This window comes from Eucalyptus grandis, chromosome 6 (assembly GCF_016545825.1).
Source record: "Eucalyptus grandis isolate ANBG69807.140 chromosome 6, ASM1654582v1, whole genome shotgun sequence".
Taxonomy (NCBI): Eukaryota; Viridiplantae; Streptophyta; class Magnoliopsida; order Myrtales; family Myrtaceae; genus Eucalyptus; species Eucalyptus grandis.
The window spans coordinates 2,386,523-2,395,572 of NC_052617.1; positions in this window are offsets into that span (position 1 = coordinate 2,386,523).

Below are 9,050 nucleotides of genomic sequence, written 5' to 3' on the forward strand. Positions count from 1 at the left end.
GACTAAGGTTTGCAGAGGACTTGGGGCCTTCGGGATTTTCCAAAGAGATGGTAATTTGGTATTTTTCTTTTGGGGTTTCATCTCCAGATTCGAAAGATTATTTTGAAATTAGATAAAAACTATTCTATTGTGGAATGAAAACTTAAGTATGTGAGAGAATGAAAATTTGAATTTTCTCTTTTGTATTCTCTCTTAAACAAATTTTATAGTTCTCAATACATGAGTCCTTTTGTGGTTTATGTGATTATGGTTTTAGGAAATATACTGTTCTAAACTAAATATGCTTAACAAGTGTTCAAAAAAAAAAACTTGTTTACACTCATAAAATGTAAAATCAATCACTTAGGTTGTCACATCATGTTTCAAATGGATTTTCCGTCTTTCTCGTTATTAGATTTACTCTATTGAAAGTAGAACTAAACTTTGAGAGATTATAAGTTAAAGTTAGACAAATATGCTTGTTGTAAAGGCAGCAAGTTGGTTAACCAATGAGTTTGGTTTGGTTTTGGGAAAAAACTTTAGGAAAGTGACAAAAACTTTAGGTGAAAGGGGCTTATCCAAAATGCAAATAGCATTTGGTAAAGTATAATTCAAAAACACATTGGAAACAACTTTGATTTAAATGTTGTTTAGGGAAAAAAAAACTACACTTCATAGAGGACTTTTCTAATTTTTTTCCTTTAAAAAAAGTTCGAACCTTTCTGATGAAACTCAGCCACTCATGAGCCAAATAGATCGTCAACGGCCATATTTAAGCACTAGCGAGTCTCGCCTAAGGTCGTGGCTCAAGCAAGGCTAGCTAGTGCCTTACCCACTTGTGAGCAGCTAAATCTAGCTTCGTTGGCTCCTCATCGATGATTTTTTGGATGCTTGAACCCTCATCAATAAGGATGCATAATGTGACATTTACAGTTCTGACCCCTATCTTGATCATGGGAGATAAACCCGGGATTAGTATGTCGATAACGGGGATTAGCCATGGACCGATCTGAAAATCGATCATGGACCAATCAACCCGATTGAGAAAGGCGACTAAGGAATAGCCATGGTTCAATTGAGGGATCGGCCATGAGACGATCAAGGGATTGTTGGAGAAATCCTCATGAAGTGTTTTGAAGTTGACAAAACGTTTCCATCGCCTAGTCCAAGACTCAGACTGTTAGTTAAAGTCCTAAGACTTCCGGACAAAATGGACTCAAGACTCAAAGTCTATCCTCGTTGACGCCTTCTAATCCGTTGAAGAAAGGTTATCCGTAACCGGATGTTTTGTTCGATTTAACCTTATCATCCGGAGAAGATCTGGTTGGAGAAGACGTATCGTAAATCCTTTGATTGATCAAGTTTGATTCAATGATGAAGATTCGATGATTGTCTAAATATTATTGGAAGGTTCTACTTATGGAAACCGAGATCCTGATTGTATGGGCGAACAGGATTGATGGGCTATCAACACATTCCTTTAATAGCTCGAACAATCTTCCTAATTGATTCCTTCCAAACGGGTAGATTGGAGGAATTCCTTTAGTAAGTGCCAACGGGTATGATGGCATAAAGGAGTATATAAGGAAGTCGTTCTTAGTTGTTCGAGGTGTGCGCGATAGAAGAATTCCAAAGTCTGAAGCTCCTATTTGTTTAGATAATTCCTTTGAGCAAATACTTGTATACAAAAGAGAGTCTATATTTGTGAGAGACCTTGAGGAGGTGTGGTAGAACATCTACACTATGGAATCAAGGCAAAGCAGCGTGGTCAGAATCTCTTTTGATCATAGTGAAATCTAGCCGGTGGGTCATCAAAGAAGAGTGGACGTAGGCTTGGAATAAGCCGAACCACTATAAATCCCGTGTTCAAATTTCTCTCTCTACCTTGATCGTATTTCAATTTGTTAAGAATTGCTTCCTTATTTGGGAAAAATTGTTTGTGCGCCTATTCACCCCCTCTAGGTGTTTATACTAGCAATATCAATTGGTATCAGAGCATGTGTACTTACTTTATTTGAAGTGTTTTACTTCATAGTAAAAGATCCATGGCTAGTATGCTAGCACCAGGGCTGATGGAAAGGCAAAGCAATACCAGCACCACCCTACTTTGATGGAAAGGATTATAACATCCGGAAGAACAAGATGAAAGCTTTCCTACGATCAAAGGATCCTCCGGAATGGACATTGTAGAAAAAGGAATTACTCCTACCACTTGCATCGGCCTCGAAAGAGGAAAAGAAACCGAAGAAACCAGCGGAATGTCTCGAAGAAATAACCAAGAGACAAACACTCGATGCAAAAGCAATTTACTCCTTATATTGTGCTTTATCACCAACTCGAGTATAATAGAATATCTTCTTGTGGTACAAAAAGAAGTTTGGGACAGATTGCATATCACCTATGAAGGAACAGACGAGTGAAGGAAACAAGAATCAACATTCTTCTCGGTCAATATGAAGCCTTCGTAATGAAACCAGGAGAATCAATATCCGACATGTTTAGTCGTTTTACGTATATTGTGAATGGTCTTGAAAATCAAGGTCAACCAACTTCGATCCCATGAAGGTAAACAAGCTACCGCGTGGACTCTCCAAGGATTGGAATCACATAAAGACTTCGATAAGAGAGACGCAGAGAATTATGCCACTATCTCGTTGATGAGCTGATTGGAACTCTTCAAATCCTATGAAGTGGAAAGGATCAATGAAGATGAAGATCCAAAAGGTAAGAAATCCATTGCATTAAAATCAAATGATGATTCCGATGATACAGATTCTCAAGATGATATGGACGATGAGGAGCTTACTCTCATGATAAGAAGATTCAGAAAACTAAATAGAAAAGGGAGAAGGTTCAACTCAAAGAAACAAAGCTTTCAAAGACAGCAGACCAAGTCTGTTGATGATGATGAACCAAATAAAGATGTAGTCTGCTTTGAATGCAAGAAAAGGACACATCGTACCTAACTCGTCCTCTTCTTCAAGAAGAAGAGAGGAAAAGCTGAAAATTTCGAAAAGCTCTCAAAGCTGAAAACCCGGAGTGATACTGAGTGTGAAGAAAGTGATAATGAATATGCCAATCTATGTCTCGATGGCACAATCGACTCGGCACTGGATCGACTCGGGATCGGAGACTCAAACAAAGTGAATTTGAGGCAAGTAATTTTAAAATTCCTGTCAAAGTTTCTAAATATATTGATGATCTATGCTTTAGTCTTAAGACTTCTCTCAAAAGAATTTCCAAACTGAAAAAGAAAACTCAGCTCTAAAACAAAAGAAAATGTTTTAGCGTAAAGAGTTAAAAGTCTAGACGTGTCTGTTTCCAATCTTAAAGAAAATGAAGAAAATCTTTTAAAAGAAAATGCTTTTTAAAAACAGATTTATCAAATATATCAAAGAAATTTTCTATAGGGTCTGAAAACTTGAGAAAATTCTTTTCAAAGACAAAGACCTTACTTCAATAAGTCCGGTCTAGGTATGACAGAAGAAACAATTCCCTTGATTGATTTTCCTAAAGTAAAAGAAAGAATTAAGAAAAGACTTTCGAGTGAGGTTTACAAAATCACTTCAAGAAAGTTTTTGTAAAACCCGTAGGTAGAAAATGCTCTCGGATGTTCTAAGTGCAACAGTCGATCACTTTGAAAAAGAGTGTCCTATGGTATGGAAACCTATTAAGAAAGTATGGGCTAATACTGTTTATCTTACTAACACCAAAGGACCCAAGAAAATTTGGGTACCAAAGAAAGCTTGAGACTTTATTTTAAATGCGGTCTCCGTCAAGAAAGTAAAGTGGTATCTTGATAGCGGATGCTCAAGACACATGACAGAGACTCAAATTGCTTTATAAAGCTTGCTCAAGTAAATGGTGGAAAAGTTTCATTTGGAGGAAACAGCAAAGGAAGTATTGTGGGATTTGGAACCGTGAAAATTGGAACTCTCACAATAAGTAATGTTTCCTTAGTGGAAGGACTCAATTACAATCTTCTCAAAGATTAGTCAATTATGTGATACTTGGTTTCAAGATCTTCTTTCAAGAAGGAACATGTTCGAATCAAAAGACTCTACTCGCCTCTTTCATGGGTCGAAGACATGGAAATATCTATCTTCTGGATGTGAAACCAAATGAATCACAATGCCTTATCTCAATTCAAGACGAAGCAAGCTTATGGCACAAAAAGCTTGGTCATGTCAACATGAAGCAATTAGCCAAAATCTCATCAAAGCAGCTTGTTCGAGGTCTACCTAAATTGCCATACCAAAAGACTGATTCATGCACTCCATGTATTATGGGAAAGCAGGTAAGAAATTCTTTTAAGCCAATAAATCATGTCTCTACTAATCATGTACTATAGTTGCTGCATATGGATCTCTTCGGACCAACCAGAACTCAGAGTATTGGGGGTAAGAAGTATTGCCTAGTAATTGTTGATGATTACTCCCGTTTTACTTGGGTATATTTCCTTTCAAGTAAGTCCGAAACCTTTTCGTATTTTGAAAAATTTGCTAAAAAGGTTCAAAATGAAAAAGGTTGTATTATATCTAGTATAAGAACAGATCATGGAGGTGAATTTGAAAATCAAGGTTTTACAAAATTCTGTGATGAATCTGGCTTTAAGCATGTGTTCTCTTCTCCATATACTCCTCAGCAAAATGGAGTTGTGGAAAGAAAGAACGGATCTCTTCAAGAAATGGCTAGAACTCTTTTAATTGAAAGTAAAATTTCTTATCGATTTTGGGTTGAAGTCAAGCTTTCAATAGATGCTATATCATCAATAGAGTCTTCTTAAGATCTATTCTTCGAAAACCCCTTATGAGTTATTCAAAGAAAAGAAGCCTATTGTTTCATACTTTCATGTATTTGGTTGTAAATGTTTTATATTGAAAATGCAAAAGATCGAGTTGGTAAGTTTGAAGAAAGATCGATGAAGGTATCTTCCTTGGATATTCTACATCAAGCAAAGCTTACAGAGTTTATAACAAGAAGAGCCACCAGGAGGAGTCAATGAATGTCAAATTTCAAGACTCAACGCAAGATGAATCAAGTCGACTCATCAAGAAGAGTCCGAACTCGTCCCTGCACCCTCCAAAGTCTACAACTCAAGAAGCATCTCAAACTGAAAACCAGCATCGTTGTTAGTGAAGATCCAAATAAAGAAAGAGATCATCAACCAGAAAAATCAACAAGTAACCGGAAGCATAAGTCCAAACCATCCCAAAGATCTTATAATTGGCGAAATTAATGAAGGAATTCGCACTGCATCCAAAAGGCGAGAAGAGTCTAGTGTCAGTGGCACTCGCTTTCTCAAATTGAACCAAAGAGCATAGAAGAAGCTTTATCTCGATGAAAGCTGGATTGAAGCTATGCAAGAAGAGCTTAGGGGCCAAAGATAAATGATGTCCGGGAATTGACATCCAAACCAAAAGGTAAAACCGTTATTGGAGCTAAATGGGTGTTCGTAAACAAGATGAACGAAAAGGAAAAGTCGTACGAAATAAAGCAAGACTCGTGGCCAAGGGATATACGCAAGAAGAAGGAATAGACTATGATGAGACTTACGCTCCAAAGGGCAAGGTTAGAAGCTATTCGACTATTACTTGCGTTTGCTTGTTATAAAAATTTCAGGTTATTCCAAATGGACGTCAAAAGCGCCTTCCTAAATGGATTTATCCATGAGGAAGTTTATGTGGAACAACCACCAGGTTTGAAGACCCAAAGAAGCCGACTCGCCTTCATATTGAAAAGGCTTTGTATGGTTTAAAGCAAGCACCTCGGGCTTGGTACGACATTAAGTAAGTTCCTAATACAAAATGGTTTTGTTAAAGGTAAAGTAGATACGACTTTATTTATCAAGAAGGAAAACAAAAGTTTCTTACTTGTTCAAATATATGTGGATGATATTATTTTTGAATCCTCTAATGAAAGTCTCAGGTAAAGAAATTTTCAAAGTCTATGCAGGATGAGTTTGAAATGAGTATGATGGGAGAATTAACATTCTTTCTTGGTCTTCAAGTAAAACAATTGAAAGGAAGGAACTTTTATTTATCAAGAAAAATATGTTAATGATCTTGTCAAAAGGTTTGACTGAAAAGTGCAAAAGACCGACATACCAATGTCAAGTTCTTTAAAGATAGACAAAGATGAAGAAGGGAAGAAAGTTGATCAAAAGCTATACAGAGCATTATTGGATCACTTCTTTATCTTACTGCCTCTAGACTTGATATTTTGTTGAGTGTTTGCATCTGTACTAGGTTTCAATCAGATCCTAGAGAATCTCATCTTAGTGCTGCGAAACACATCATTAAATACGTCGCTTCATCATCAAGCATCGGTCTTTGGTATCCTAAGAAGGGAGACTTTAATCTTCCGGGATATTCAGACGCAGATCCGCCGGTTGCGAGTTGATAGAAAGAGCACTTCAGAACTTGCCAACTGCTTGGAAGGGGACAATGTCTTGGTTTTCAAGGAAACAAAGCACCGTGTCTCTTTCAACAACGAAGCTGCAGTATGTAGCTCTTGGAAGTCTGCGTTCGCAAATTCTATGGATAAAACAACAAGAAGAGACTTTGAAATTGAAGACTCATGCACGAAGATTAATTGCGACAACACCAGCGCTATCAACCTCACCAAAAATCCAATTCTCCACTCAAGAGCAAAGCATATAGAGATTCGACATCACTTTATTAGAGATCATGTTCAAAATGGAGAGATTTCAATTCGCTTTGTTGACTCAAAGAATCAACTCAAGGATATACTCACAAAGCCTTTGGAGAAAATCAATTTGAGTCTATCCGTTCCTGCTCAACATTTTGAGGTATGAGGATATCAAAGTCTAAAGACTTTCTGACTTATGCTTACAAGACTTTATCTACAGCCTTGGCTTGACCTTCCTAGACCGTAAGTCTTTCTCTCTCCAATCTTATCTTGAAAAGGTACGATCATCGACCGTGTTTAAATTGTTGCTATATTTAATTAACGTAAATATTGCATCGATTCATTTTCAAAAGGGAAGTTATTTTTGAAATAGCTATTTTTATGGATAAAGACAGTTATTTTGAAAAAGGCATATTTTTATTTCCTTTGTGACGGTTCGTTTACTATTCGTTTTAAACGATTGAACACTGTCGATTCCTCTTCACTTTTCTATTCACTTTTCTCTCAAAAACCCTAGAAAGCATCGATCCTCCATTCCCGTTTGTCTTCTTCGCTAAATCTTCAAAAAGTTGTCATCTTTTCTGGGAAAGTCAAGCAAGGAATCTTCCAAACACTGAGAAAGATGTCTTCTTCACGAAAGTCGTCAAGAATCGCAAGCAGGGGACCACAGAGAATGAGTGAGGGGCCTACGCACTTCGATCTTATCAAGATGAAGTTACTCCGCATCAACAACCGAGCCCACAACATTCTCGGCAGGCGTCATTCTCCACCATCTAGTCCTCAAGGCGTTGTTAATCGCATCGGAAGAAATCGTCGAGGATGCACTCGTAAGAGTTCAAAAGCCCGCTTTTATTTACAAGCTATATCGTGCTTTAAAAGGAATTCGTACTTTGAACTATGTTGATGAGTTTCTTAAAGACAAAGGATATAGGAACGAGTATATCTTTCTCGCGAAAATGGAAAGTTTGGGAATCGCTCGTAAAGGGGTGGCCGAGGAAACCCCATGCGAATATCCCAAGTGATCCTCGTGACTAGGGGCCGAATCCTGTAGATGGGAATGACGATGACAATGTTTTACTATTTCAACCGAAAATGGGTATTGCGGCTGAAATTCAAGGAAAAATGGGAGATTTGTTCAGATCAAAGGAACAAAAGGATCTGTACTCGAAATTGCTGAAGCGTGGGGTAGTAAACCCTAGGAGTGTGGACTTTGATTTTCTGGATGCTGTGAAAGTGAACTTGAGGGAAAAGTTCAGTTATCTACAACTTGAAAAGTTCTGCTCTGACTCAACTGAGGCCTATGCTGAATTGACTGCATATTTCTATTCAAATCTTAGCTTTTTAGATGCGAATAGATTCTCCTTCAGCGTTAAAGAACAAGACTATGTTGTGGATATGAATATGCTTGCAGATGTGTTAGAAGTTGAGAGAGGCAGATATCAACCAATCAAAGTTTCCATTGCTCGAGCCACACTTGAACTGGTGAAGGACAGGAGAACGGATGAGAAGATCACCTACTCAAGGATGAATGCATTCAACATCTTGCTCCACAAGATTGTGATTAATTGCCTTCGGCCGAAATCAACTTCCAAAAATGATGTTTCAAGCTCGAGGCAAAGTTGATGTATGCCATCCTCTCGTGGAAAGAAGTTTTCTCCTCATACCGTTATGTTTCACATGTATAGAGCAAAGATGAAGGACAAGAGGTCAACTCCCTTACCCAAGCCTTGTTACGAAGTTATTCGACATCCGAATATTCAGCCTCCGCAAATCTTTTGTGTTCGATCATGCGATCATATGGTGGTAAGACTGAAAATGGTGACCAAAATGCGTCTGAAGGAACTGAGCAAGGAATTGGAGAAATTCAAGGAGAAGACTCCCGCCAAATCTCATCAACTCTCTTCTACTGCTAAGAGAAAAGGGAAGGAGCCCATGGATGCTCCATCAAAGAGAAGAAGAGCTCTCCTCGTTGAGGATGAAGATGATGACGATGACATCACCATCTCTGCAATGGCTTTGAAGAATTTAAGTCGTCCTGTTCCACAAGAAGAATCGGAACAAAAGACGAAAGAAGCAGAGGAGAAGGAAGAAGAAGAAAGAGAAGCAGAGGAGAAGGAAGAAGAAGAAAGAGAAACAGAGCAAGAAGCAGAGGAAGAAAGACCTGAAGAAGAAAGAAGAGAAGAAGGAGAACCTGAGGAAATCTCTTCTCCACCTGTAGGCATGGAAACAGGGGGAGATCAGGAGAAAGGAGTGACATCTTCATTTCCTGATGCAAGTGAAGGAGTTAGTCGCTCACCCGTGCACTTAAGATGTTTATGCATCTCACTTTCCAGAGGAAGGTCATGAAGCTTCATCGCCAAACCTCGCGAGATTATGCTGATCCACCATCGTCTGCTTTTACTCCAGATCGAGCCGAAGCA